Genomic DNA, 13,712 nt, shown 5'->3' on the forward strand with positions numbered 1-13,712 from the left:
TTATACTGCTACAATGGTTTGTATGCCTGCCAGAGTATGTTGTTGGATCAGGTCATAAATACTTTGTCAGGACTAAGTCAAACGGAAATCATACAATTGTATGCACACATTACAGTCTTCTGGGTACACAAAGAATTTCACATGTACATGTAAAAACTGTAGTAAGTGAAAATGTCCTCAAGCAGGTTATGGTCTAAAGTCCTACTTAGGATATCTCAATTGTGAATGACAGATGTCATTACACAGAATAATTCAAATACCAAGCTTTGATCCAGCACAATTTTCATTCCATGAATTCCCTCTGGGTAATCCTGGTAGAAGTATTAGAGCAGCTGCAAGTAGTCACATGACCCACAAAAATGCAACTATGGATATTGGAAAACACACCACTTAGCCTTGCCTAAAGTAGCAGCAGACCAAAACACAAACATAGCATAAGGAGTAACTTTACATAAATGATGGTTTGAACAGCACTTTTCTATGCATAAGGGCCTTATAGTTCTTCGGTCATTTACACTTATAAGAAACCTGTCATAGACTCATAAAGAAGAGCCCTGCTGGATTAGACAACAGTCCATCTAGTTCAGCATACTGCCTCACACAGTGGCCAAACAGTTACTGTGAAGGGTCAACAAGAAGGCATACAGGCCAAGGCCTTCCCCTGAAGTTGCCTCCTGGCACTCAGAGGTTTACTGCCTATGAATGTGGAGGTTCACGTATTCACCATGGCTAGTAGGAAAGCCATCTATGCCTGTGGCCATCAATACATCTTCTGGCAGTAAGCGCGAGCGCCCGACTTACCGGGCGCTCGGTTTGCTGCCGGGAGGCGCGGGGGACGGGGCGGGCGCGGCGGCCGGCGTGCTGGCTGTCCCGATCGAAGCCGGGCAGCCAGCAGCCAATAGGATTTGAATCCTGGCCGGCCAATCCGCGGCGGCCGGGAGGCGGGCCGGGGCGGGGCCAGCCACCGGACCTCAGGGAGGCAGTCTTCCCTCTGGTCCGCTGGCTGGGTATTTATCCAGGCCCGGCCTCGGCCCCTGCTCACTCGGCTCGGGCGGCGGAACGGAGAGGACGGGCGGAGACGACGACGACGCGCGGCGGAGCACGAAGGCAGGCGGCGGCGGAGAGGTTTAGCTGAGCCTCTCCATTTTTTCGTCGCGTGCCTCGTGGCCTCACGGACCGCGGCTCCCTGCCCCTCCTGTTAGCACAGGGCAGGTGGGAGCGCCGTTGTTGGGGCCCGGGGCAGAGCTGAGCCCAGGCCCCACCACGGTGAAGAATCCCGGCGAGGAACGCCGCGCAGCAGGATCGAGCCTCCAGTCTCCAGCCTCGGGTTGCTCCTTGCCCCTTGTTAGCACAGGGCAAGTGGGAGCGGTGGGCCATCTTCCCCCAGCAGGAGGACAGCTGCAGCAGGGCATGGCGCCATCCAAGAGGGCAGGCGGGCCAGGAGGGAAGGCCCGGAGGGGTGGAGGAGCGACGCCAGCCCCCCCCAGGGCCGCCAAAAAGGGGGCCGCTGGCGGCAGGGGCAAGAAGGCCACAGAGGGTGGCAAGCCCAAACAGGATATCGGGGGCCGGGAGAAAGGGTCCCGTACGAGGGAGCCCCGCCGGCGGGCCGCTGCAAAGGGCCCCCCTCCCTCCCCGCAGCTCCCTCACACCACTGTGCCCACGGGGAGCAAGGGGCGGGCGAAGGAGGCCAGCCCCAGGCTCCCCCCCAGGGAAAAAGCTACTGCACAAGGAGGGAGGTCTGATAAGGTTAACACAGCCACCTCCCTCCAGAGTATAAGTCGGACCCTGGAGCTGCTCACAGCCAGGGTGGAGAGCCTGGGGAACTCCGGGCCTGGGGGAGCCGCGCCTCCCCCAGGGCCTGTCGAGGTCCTCTCTAGCAGGCGCAGCAAGAAAAGGAGAAGTGGCTCTGCCAGAAGGCACCAAGGGGAGGGGTCATCAAGCTCCAGCTCCAGGAGCTCCAGCCGCAGGCGGCGCCCCTCCGCCAAGAGAAGGAAGGCCCCCAGAAAGTCGAGCCGACGCCACCGGCACCAGGAGGAGTCAGACAGCGATGGATCCACAGGTGAGTCCTCATCTGATTCTGAGTGCGGCGGGGCGGGCTACTGGGAGGCAGGGGCCGCCATCCCCGGGATCCCAGGCTGGGCCTCGCGGCGTAGGGTCTCATCTGGCGGTGGGGACTCCCGGGAGGTGTGGGGGGCAGATGACAACGAGACATCCCCCCTCCCCTCTAGGTCCTTCACGGACGATGAGAACCCCCCGGGGATCCACTTATCTCGTAAGGCCCGGGAGAGAATCCTGAACGGGTTCTACGTGGATGTTTTCTCCCTCCTCAGGCCGGAGGCGGAGGATGGGAGAAGTGCCCCGTCTAGCAAACGGGACAAAAAGACCCCAAAGAGGGAGGCGGCTGAGCGCACCTTTAATAATTGGATGGAGGGGTTCACTGTATATATGGGGGTGGTGCAGTTAGCGTACCCGCTACGAGGGTGGCACCTGTCCAATCACCTGGGCAATGTCCTGCGGGCCCGGGCCCTGGCCGGGGAGGCGGCTGCCATGGACTATGATGAGGCCTTTCGTAAGAGGGCTTCCCACAACCCCAGGGCAAGGTGGGACCTCATCAGCCAGAAGCTCTGGCTCTGGCTGGTGGGTCCCCAAATGAAGGGGCGGGCTGAGCCTGCCCGGGTGGGACGCTGGTTCAGCCGGCGGGACAGGCCTCGCGGCCTCTGCTGGGAATTCAACCAGGGCAAGTGCCAGCGGTCCAAGTGCCGTTACGAGCACTGCTGCGAGTCATGCGGGGCCCCGCACCCCCGCCAGGCATGCCCCCGAGGATCGCAGACCACGGCTCCCTTTCGGGGGGGCCGGTCCTCCAATGGCGGTGCCCACAGGGACGGGGGATCGGGTTCCACCGCTGCTCACCAATCCAGCAACAGCGCTAAATAGTCCGGCCTGCGGCGTGTTGGGGTTGGCCCCCACGCCTATCCGCTTGCATGCCCTCCGTCCCCTTCTAGCGCAATACCCCAACAGGCTAGCAGCCGCCTTTCTGCTGGAAGGCTTCTCCAAAGGCTTTCGGATCCCTTTCACAGGCCCCCGTGTGGCCACCTCCTCGGGCAACCTCAAGTCCGCAAGGGAGCTGCCAGAGGTGGTCGCTGCAAAAATCGCCAAGGAGGTGGGGGCTGGCCGGGTCTCCGGCCCTTTCTCCGCGCCCCTGCTTCCCAACCTCAGGGTTTCCCCACTGGGGGTGGTCCCCAAGAAGGCCCCAGGGGAGTTCAGACTTATACATCACCTGTCATACCCACGGGGTTCTTCAGTCAATGACTGCATCCCCCAGGAGCTTTGCTCAGTTAGATACGCCTCCTTTGATCAGGCGGTCCGCTTGGTCCAATCCTGCGGGCGGGGGGCCCTCCTGGCCAAGTGTGATGTCCAATCCGCTTTCAGGCTACTTCCAGTTCACCCTCAGGACTTCTGCCTCCTGGGCTTCAAGTTCAGGGATCAATGGTACGTAGACAGGGCCATGCCCATGGGATGCTCCGTCGCCTGTGCCGCCTTTGAGGCATTCAGCACCTTCTTGGAGTGGGCCGCCAAGGATCGCATGGGCTCCCCCCACATTACTCATTACCTCGATGACTTCCTGATCATGGCGCCCCCTGGTGGTCACACTTGTGCCATCCGGCTCAGGATCTTCCAGGACTTGGCCGTCGAATTGGGGGTCCCACTCGCCCCGGAAAAAACGGAGGGCCCCGCCTCCCGTCTCACTTACCTGGGGATTGAACTAGACTCCGAGGCAGGCCTTTCTCGCCTCCCCCCGGACAAGTTAGCCCGGCTGCGGGCCATCATTGAGGCCACGCTCACTCGGGAGAAGTGCACTTTAAGGGACCTCCAGTCCATCCTCGGCCATCTTAACTTTGCCTGCAGGGTGGTCTCCCCGGGTCGGGCCTTCTGCGCTCGCCTGGCCAGGGCGTGCAGGGGGGCATCGGCACCGCACCATCATATACGGCTCACAAAGGGGATAAAGGAGGATCTCAGGGTCTGGGGGGAGTTCCTCTCCTATTACAACGGGGTTTCGCTGTGGCAAGTTGCCCTCTCTCCAGGCTCCGACTTGCAGGTGCAGTCGGATGCAGCGGGCAGCCTGGGGTTTGGGGTTTTCTTCAAAGGAAGGTGGTGCGCCCAGCGATGGCCCTCATCCTGGGCCAGCTCCGGGATCCTCAGGGACCTCACCTTCCTAGAGCTGTTTCCCATATTGGTCGCTGTCACAATCTGGCGGGAGGAGTTCAGGGACAAGCGGGTCCTCTTCTGGTGCGACAACCAGGCGTCAGTACAGGTGATTAACAAGCAGTCCTCTCGCTCTGAGCGGGTCATGCGGCTCATCCGGCGTTTTGTCCTATGCTGTCTTTCTGCTAACATCTCATTTTCAGCCCGGCACATTGCAGGTTTGGATAACAGCATGGCGGACGCGTTGTCTCGCTTCCAGATGGAGAGGTTCTTCTCGCTGGCACCGCAGGCGGCACGCACTCCCGACCCGTTCCCGGTGAACCTGTGGCAGATTGGCGAGACACCGTGACACAGGGAATCTTCAGCTCCGTGGCTCCCTCCACTCTGCGGGCCTATGCCAAGGCGGTGGCGCGCTTCCTCACCTTCGCTGAAGCGGCAGGGGAGCGGGGCCCCTGGCCGCCATCCAGGATCACGATCCTCCACTACTTGGCCCACCTGCGAGGATCTGGCTTCGCTCCAGGAACCATGCGGCGCGAGTTGTCAGCCATCTCTTTCGTCTGCCAGGCTGAGGGTTTCCCTGACCCATGTGGTGGTTTCCAGGCTCGCAGGGCCATTGAGGGGTGGGGGAGGATCTCCCCACGGGTACCTGACCAGCGCAGGCCCATCACCCTGCCCATCCTGCGGGCGATCTTGCGGGTGCTTCCAGACATTTGCTGGTCATCATATGAGGAGCGGCTCGTGCGCGTCGCCTTCACCCTGGCCTTCTTCGGGGCCTTCAGGGTCAGCGAGCTGGTGGCAGGGTCCCGCCGGGATGCTTCGGGCAGGGCCCTGGGCGTGGGGGATGTGGTTCTTTCCAGGCGCAGGGTCACCATTGTGGTCCGGCAATCCAAAACTGACCAGTGGGGCCGGGGGGCCTCCGTCACCTTGCGGGCCGCTCGTGAGCGGGCCATCTGTCCAGTTACGGCTGTCCAGTCTTTCCTGGCAGTCCGGCCTCCCCTCCCAGGCCCCTTCCTGGCGCAGAGGGGGGGCTCCCCTCTCACACGCTACCAGTTCGCGGCCCTCCTGCGGTCCTGCCTTCAGGCGGCAGGGTTCCCGCCGGCGGATTTCGCATCCCACTCCTTCCGCATCGGCGCGGCCACGGTGGCGGCGGGCCTTGGGCTCCCCGCATCTGCCATCCAGCAGCTCGGCCGCTGGCGGTCCAGGGCCTTTCGTACCTACATTCGCCCTGCCCGGGCTCTCGCTCATTGAGTTTTTTGTTTATGCTTCATGTTTCAGGGCGGCGGAGAATTGTGTGGATTTGCGGCCACAGTATCGTGTATTGGGCCGGGAAGTACGCCACGTCTTCAGGATGGGGAAGACACCTTGGGCTGGACGACCGCATCGAGATTCGCTGGATCGGCTCCCGGGGCATGCTGTGGGAGGCGCTGGCTCCCACTCTGATTCGGAAGGCCCGCCGGGAGGGCCCACCCGACGCCTTGATCATCCAGCTGGGAGAGAACGACCTGGGCAAGCGAGAAGCTCCGGAGCTGAAGCGGGCGATGTGCAGTGACTTGGACTACCTGCGGGCTTTGTTTCCCCGGACTTTCCTCCTGTGGTCGGACTTGCTCCAGCGGCGCTGCTGGCGTTTTGCGCGCCACCCTGAGAAGGTGGATGGAATCCGGCAAAGGGTGGCCCGCGCCATGGGACATTACATCTCAGCGGCCGGGGGCCTGCTCATTCGGCACTTGGACATCTCATTCCGCATGGAGGCGCTGTTCCGCCCAGATGGGGTGCATCTGTCCAGCTGGGGGCAGGACATTTGGCTGCAGGACCTCAGGGATGGTCTGCTGGAGTGGTTGCGGCGGTAGGAGCTTTGGCGGGAGCCCCCCCCCCGGGTGGGGGGGCTCTGGTGGCGGTTGGTCATTGGATCGGATCTCTTTTCGGGGGATCAGGGCCTCTGCCCTGGTTCCTGTTAGGGGATTCCCATAAGGAATCTTGGGGGTGAGTCACGGAGGTGCATGCCCAGCTCGGGGGCTGCCAGGCGGACTCACCACCAGGCGGCAGGGGAATCATGCAGGGGTGTACACCCAGATGATCTCCCCCTTAATGCCGCTCCTTGGGTGCCCCCCCTCAGCTGGGGCCTGAGGGGGGAGGGTTCATCGGCTGGCAGGCGGGCCAGCCGATGCTTGGGGATCCGATCCATATGACTGCCTTTGCTCCTTCCTGCTGTTCTCAATAAAGTTGTGGCCATTTCCTCCCAGCCATGGTGTGGTCTCAGTTTGTCGCCGCGCCGGCCGTCCCGCGTGCCATCAGCCTAGGCTGCAAATAAATATTTTCTTTTGTCTGTCCTGAACCTACTGTCTGGCAAACAGATTTAGGCCACTGAATGAATTTTACAGCCTGTTTCTCTAGGGAAAGATTCAAACTTTTTATTTTTTATTTTATTTGAAATAAAATTAACCACCAGATCTTTCTGCCACACAGAATTCATATCAAATTAGAATAATTAGCTTAAGGATGCCCTGCCTGTACAAGTTTAATTTTTTAAAAATTTTGCCAGAAAAGCCGATGACCATGGCCCCCAGTGTTGACGATCACAGGGGTCAGCAGACCGTAGGAAAGACTACATGTTGGAATTTACCGATGCTGTATTGCACTGTTGGACAAGTTTTTTAAAAGGATCCATCAAACAACTTATGCTCTCCATGCCTAACTATGGAATATTACTCTGCACACACACATACGCGCACATGCACAAACAGAGTTTTGAGACAAATACCTAAGCTATTTATAAAGTACTTTGTGCCAAGCTTTGCTGTGGCAGAAAAGGTACTTATGAAGCCCACAAAATGACAAAATTACATTCTCCATTTAGTTTTTAAAGAGACAATAATAGTACTTCAGGATCAATTTATTCACAGCCTCATGTTATCTACTGAATTACAGCTTTTAAGTTGCTTTAACAAGCACTACACAGATTGACGTTTTTTTCTCCTAGCCAGCCAGAAATACTTTATTGTTTCAGTCTTTTGTTTTTAATGAAATAGGCATCAGTGATACTTACATGTAATTTTCCCAGGATCTGTGCTGGCTAATATTCTCACGAAACAAGGAAGTGGACGAATGGAGAAATTAGTAGGTTACAGCAATCCATTAAGATATGTATGCCCAAAGATTTTCAGGGCAAGCTTCCGGCAGCTTAACTTAGGTGGTGGCAACCTGAAATATAATGAAACAAACACCATTTAGAAAGCAAGCTCGCACCAAGACTTCATCTTCCCCTAGCCACCTCAACTGAAAAACCCATTATAAATGAAAAACTACATATTGTTCTCTTGTTGTTTAGCAGCATTAAGGAAAGTAAACCTGTTCTCAGAATACTTTGACGAAGTTTTAAAGTCTTGCAATAAATCAAAAAGAATTTTTAATTTACCAATACCCGCACTGATTATTCTACTTAAGTTGACTTTTTGCTAGTAATTTGTAATCAACTGATATTTGCCACAGAGACTAGGAATGTAGTTATTTATGAGCGTCGATATGACAATTAATATACTGTTAGTTAATGTTATGGATTCATACACTTTCCTCATCTCGGTGTCAGGGCCAATTTAAGTTCCACTCACCTGAGGAACTTGGCATTTGCATCGCTTCTCTTTTTAAACTGCTGAGCCCAAGCCTCTGTTGTGCTGGCACACTAATTGAACAAGAGCTGCCTTGCACCTCCTCTTTTTGTATGCTGACGGGCAGGAGTGCAGGACTGCCCGTCTTGGAATGGTTTTATTGATTGATGTTGTTATGCTGTGTTTATTGTTTTTATGTTGTATTTTAATCAATGTTGTACGTCGCCTTGAGACTGCTTGAGGGGAGGGCGGGTTAAAAATATAATAAATACAATCAATCAATAATAAATAAATAAATATAGCGCCCCAGTTTAAATAAAAACCATGAATGAGCAAGGTCCCGAGTGAGCTGCTTTGCCTCGCCAGCATCATGCTTAAACTGGCCCTCACTCAGTCATGTGGGGTAGGAAGGGATCTAACAAGCGCTGAAAGTTATTAGGCTTCATTGTGGACATGATATGCACTGAACTAGTGACACGTGAACACCACAATTATAGCATGTTGCTAGACTTGTGACTTTTCCCCATATGCATGCTTATCATTTGTTTCTTATTGCTCAATGTCTGGCAGCTGAATTTGTGAACCAAGTTCACTGAAAATTACTGCTTTTGAGGTGCCAAAAACAGTTGTCTGTGATGGCTCATTCACACCTGCAAGCCACCACTTGAAGGTGCAGTAATCAAGCAGCAGACAACAATCATCACCTCCACATATATGAAATGAAGATGGTACTGACTTATTCCAAAAGGTTGCTCTGAAAATATACAAGACAAGGGAAACTCGTTGCTTCTCTTTAAACTTCATATTTGAATAATTAGATCTGAGATGAAACTACTTGCTCCTTTTAGCTAACATATTTGAGTGTGCATATAAAAGCCTCTCTTTGGTTAAACTAATTTTTTTATGTTATGCTACACAGGATCAAGAGGTCATCTCATTCATTGGCTGATCTCTAGTTGAGTGGAATCACTCCTGTGATTATTCCAGAGAAGACTGACACACTCTCAGGGCCAAATTACAAGTGATGAATGACACAGGTTGGACACTTGTCAGCTTCCCTCAAGTTTTGATGGGAAATGTAGGCAGCTTGGCGGAATGTTAGACAAGTGACAGTTGAAATGTCCATTGGACAGCAGTTGGAGAACCAAGCTGCAAGCCCAGGATGCCTACATTTCCCATCAAAACTTGAGGGGTGCTGACAAGTGTCCAACCTGTGTCATTCGTCACTTGTAGCTTGGTCCTCAGAGTCTCTCTAGATGAGACATCATACAAGGGAACACTCAAGTGTAGGGAGACACAATGTTAGCTGGGAAGCATAGTTCCCTGTGTAAGATGTCTCATGTAGAGACACACTCAGTTCTCTCAGTGATCTCATCAGATGATAAAACCTGATTGGCTACCCAATGCCATAATGTCACTCCATTTCCATGAAGACTGGCTGAGATCACCTTTGTAACTCATCCTGGAAGGAGAAAGCTGCAGTAGCATCCAGAGAAAACAAACCGACATGCACAGCTAAAGCATTTGTGATTAAATAATTTTACACTACTGAAATGCTTATTTTCCACTTTCCACCTAAAAAAAAATCTAACGTGGCTAATATTTAGCACAACTCTACAAAGGCTTAAAGAGCATTACTGCTGTAGCACAGTGGTTAAGTGGTTCAGTTATGAATCAGCACTCTACTGGTTCAAATCCCACTACTGCCATGAAACTCAGCAGGTGGCCTTGGATAAGCCACTCCTCTCAGTCCCAGCTCCCCAGCTGTATTGTGGGGATAATAACAACACTAACTTATTCACCGCTCTGGGTGGGACACTAATCTGTCTAGAAGAGCGGTATATAAGCACAGTTATTATTATTACTTTTTGCTGTTCTTTAAAGCAAATACACATCCAGTTTATTATTTCATTATAATAAAGAGAGCATGAAAAGGGGAGAAACCCTTCAAATATCTCAGCAATCAAGACCAGGTTATCATCTGAGGATGATACAGTCACCTGCTGAAGCCAGGAAGGTTTGGATTTGATTAGAGCTTGCATAAAAGACTTACTGAGTGCCATGAAAGGCATGAATGTATAACACTCAAGAAGGAAGGCTTGAATGTATAACACTCAAAATTTATTTTATTATACTTATACCTCACCTTTCTTTTCTCACGGGAGAAAAAAGCAGAATAAAATTAAACTTCTGTATTTGAATCAATGTACCAATATAGGGTTCTCTACAGATGCCATTTTCATCTGTTTTTACTCTAACCAGAAACAATTACATTTTGCTTTGGTATGTTGTAAGCGATGGAAACTGGTGTAGAGGGGCAAGAGAGAGTATATGGCGTTCTCCCACTCAGAGCCTAACTACACAATACAAATGACATGCAAACAACACGCGAACAGACTTACACGTATCTCCCCACTGCTTTCCTGTACACTCGCCAGCATGGCCAGAATGTGCTTGATCCTGTGTCCGTGCTGGCATGGGTTTCTACTGCACTCCTCCAAGATGCAGGAATGGTATCCCATCATGCACCACCAGTTTGCGCATGCTTAAACCGTCCCCTGTAACTGTCCCTTGTCCCTTATTGCCTTTCTCTGGGGGAAGAGGGAAGCGGAAGCAAAACAGAATCACCACTCTGCAACGGCGACTCGATGATATGATCCGCAGACACTTGCCAATGTAAACCACTTTTTTGCTGACATGTGCCTAGAGCAGAGCCATGGACACAAGCTCATCGGGGGTAAAAGAGACACGGGAATGTGAGGGGGGAAAACGAATCTGGCCACTCTCATATACTCATGTAATTCGCCTTGTCTAGTTCGGCTCTGAGGTAAACCTGTTTCTGGCAGGTATTACTTCAGATTGCAGGTTGGGGAAGATAGTGTCACATGACTGAATGTTACTCCATGTACAAAATTCCCTCCCCATGGAGAATCAGACATCAGTGGAATAGATCCTAGCCTAACCATCCTCTGGTATGCTATATTCAATAAAGAGAGAATTTTGTGCATGGTGGACTGATTAATCAAATCAGCGTCCAGTAGTGGGTATAAGGTGGTAGAGCCCAGACACAAGCATATCACACAGTAAGAACTTGTCCTTTGCAGTTCTTGGAAGGTGTGATTGATGTTCACTTCTGTAAAAGCGTATGACTGCATCCCAAACACTGCATTCCCCTTTCGCGAATGTCTTGCTCTCTATTTCTCTCCCTGTGTTCAGTAGATATCCTTACACTATATGGAGTGAGCCAAAGCATATCAAATTTAATACATGATATATAAAATGAAAGCAGGAATTTCTCTGCTCAGGGGGTCAGGCTAAGGTAAGTGGTAACCTAATCTTGTTCCAAAGTGTTGCTAAACATCTGTGTCTGGTCTACTCCACGTTTCTATTTTATACTGTCATTCTCATTCTGAAATAAGCAAATCTACCTACTCAGATACAAACAAAAGAAAAATCCGTATGTTGATAACGTGACCATTTTCAACAGGTACATGTCCCTAAGCTGCTGCCAGTTTTCTTCCAATATCTGTTAAAGTAGTTGGTGTTAACCTTTAACACCAGCTGAAGGTTAACCTTTAATACCTGAGGGTCGTGAGGATAATAATAACATACTTTGTAAATGTTATTATTAAGTTGTCCTGAAGGACGGTATATAAATCAAATATTATTATTATTTCTGAAGGTATCACCTACTAAAATCAAACATGGCCGTATATTTGAAATGAGTTTCTGGAACAGTTTTGAAAGCTCACATCTTATTAAGCTTTTATTATTAAACAAAACCATTCTTCCCCAACTAGCTTTTAGTAGAAATTTTTGGTACGGCTAGACCAATTTTGCAGTTTTATCATATGATTTTTTTTTAAATATGCTGTTTTTTAATGGTGAATTATGGTTTTGCAGTTCTAGATATTTTGTAAAGTGTCCTGAGCTTTGCAAAAGAGATAATACAAAAACTCCCCAGTTTACATGAAAGCTGGTATATGTGTTGGAAGTAGATGGGGGGGCATTTCGTTTCACTTGAACACATTTCCAGCTGCTCTCTTTCCACTATATACAACCAAAGTGCCAGTTGTGAACCTGATTTGTTCTGGAGATCATCGCTAGGACTGGGCTGACCATACTGCATATCGGTCAGTGACCAGCAATACAATTAGTCAAATAAGGCAACACGGACATTACATGGTCTGTGCAACAACTGATGTTTCTGTCCACTGAACTGAGACAAGCTAAGGCAATTAGAGTAGAAATGAGACTCTTAAGAAGAATAGATTTAAACATCTACATAAATGTCCTTTCATGCAGCAAAAAGAAACTTCTATATTGTCCCAACTTCTAGTGTTCAAAACACTTCATATATATTAGCTCATTAATCCTTCCAACAGCCTTCTCAGACATGCCAGTATTGTTAAGCTCAATATTTTAGATAATACTGGACCTCAATAATATTGATGATTTAAGTATAGTGAAGCAGTGTATGTGGGCCTAACCTTCAAAACAACTCAGAAACCTCAAGAGTACAACAGCTCAGATTCTACCTGCAGCTAACAGGTAGAACATTTTTAGTGATCTTCAATAGGCCAAGAACAATATGCCAACTTTTGACAAAAGCCCTCACCAGCCTACATCCTACATCCCTTAGGGAATGCCTTCTTCTTATGCACCTCTCTATGAATTTATATAAATTGGCGGAATGCTGCTCTGTCACTACTATCTGTGATGAAATTACAATTAACAAGAAACAGGGCTTTTTCAATAGTGGCACCTGCACTGTAGAATTCTTTCAGTGAGGAGGCTCACGAGACATGCTTCATAAAGCCTTCTGGCAGCCAATGAAACCCTTCCTATTCTTCTGCTCTCTCCCTAATCTTAGCTTTCCTAAAATAGTATTCTTGTTCATCAATTCATTTTTAAAAATACATATGGTGATAACTTCTAAAGCTGTTTGATACTACGTATTATTATTATTCAAGTTTTTGTTCCACTTTGAAAATCTTTCTGGTAAAAATGGCATACAGGTTTAATAACAACAACATTCAATTTATATACCGCCCTTCAGGACAACTTAATGTCCACTCAGAGTGGTTTACAAAGTATGTCATTATTATCCCCACGGCAAAAGGACAGGGGGAACGGTCCCAAACTCCAAGGCAAAAGGCACACTAAGGACACGTCAAAAGACCGCAGCTGCAATCCAAGCTTTATTCACAAGTGCCGAGGGTCAAATCAAGAAGACAGGGGAGCGCCCACACTCTCTGGCTGCTCCTGGCGGGAGATTGGCAATGGGTTTGCCTGGCTAAATTGTCCCGTTTCGCAAGGCTCACAGCTTCATCAAAAGCCACAAATAAATTCTTGGTGTAAAGCGTATTTCTTTTACTGAAAAATAACCTGCTAGACAAGAATCAAGTTTCTTCTTAGTTTTAGTTGAACAGAATTTCCTCTCTTGTCCACTCAGAGTGGTTTACAAAGTATGTCATTATTATCTCCACAACAAACACCCTGTGAGTTGGGTGGGGATGAGAGAGCTCCAGAGAACTGTGACTAGCCCAAGGTCACCCAGCTGGCTTCAAGCGGAGGAGTGGGGAATCAAACCCAGCTCTCCAGATTAGAGTCCCGCCCTCTTAACCACTTAAATATATCATTCTTAAGAGATTGGGGATGGGTGATTGGAGATAAGACCTTTTGATGAATTCATGGCTGAGAAAACTTTCTAGCTCAGTTTAGCCAGTATTATATATTAAGGGTCCCTAACACAGTGCCCATAGTGACACCATTCCTGCTGCCCACCAAGTGTTTTTACTTTACTTTAATGATACTGCTCATGCAGCCTATTCGGCTCTGAGCAGTGCCACACTAGAATTAGAATTAAAAGGCAAAGTTTTAAAGAAATGTTTTTAGAAAGTGCAT

At 50.2% G+C, this 13,712-nt stretch overlaps 1 protein-coding gene across 1 annotated transcript in view; it reads right to left on the reverse strand.

The window, feature by feature from the left end:
• BACH2 (BTB domain and CNC homolog 2) overlaps positions 1-13,712 on the reverse strand; it is a 216,850-nt gene that overhangs the window by 89,014 nt on the left and 114,124 nt on the right. Inside the window, exon 2 of the mRNA XM_055001900.1 lies at positions 7,247-7,401. The gene's annotated coding sequence lies outside the window, so the exon portion shown is untranslated. The remainder of the gene's footprint in view (positions 1-7,246; positions 7,402-13,712) is intronic.

Source organism: Eublepharis macularius, chromosome 1, assembly GCF_028583425.1.
Source record: "Eublepharis macularius isolate TG4126 chromosome 1, MPM_Emac_v1.0, whole genome shotgun sequence".
In the NCBI taxonomy this organism is placed as follows: Eukaryota; Metazoa; Chordata; class Lepidosauria; order Squamata; family Eublepharidae; genus Eublepharis; species Eublepharis macularius.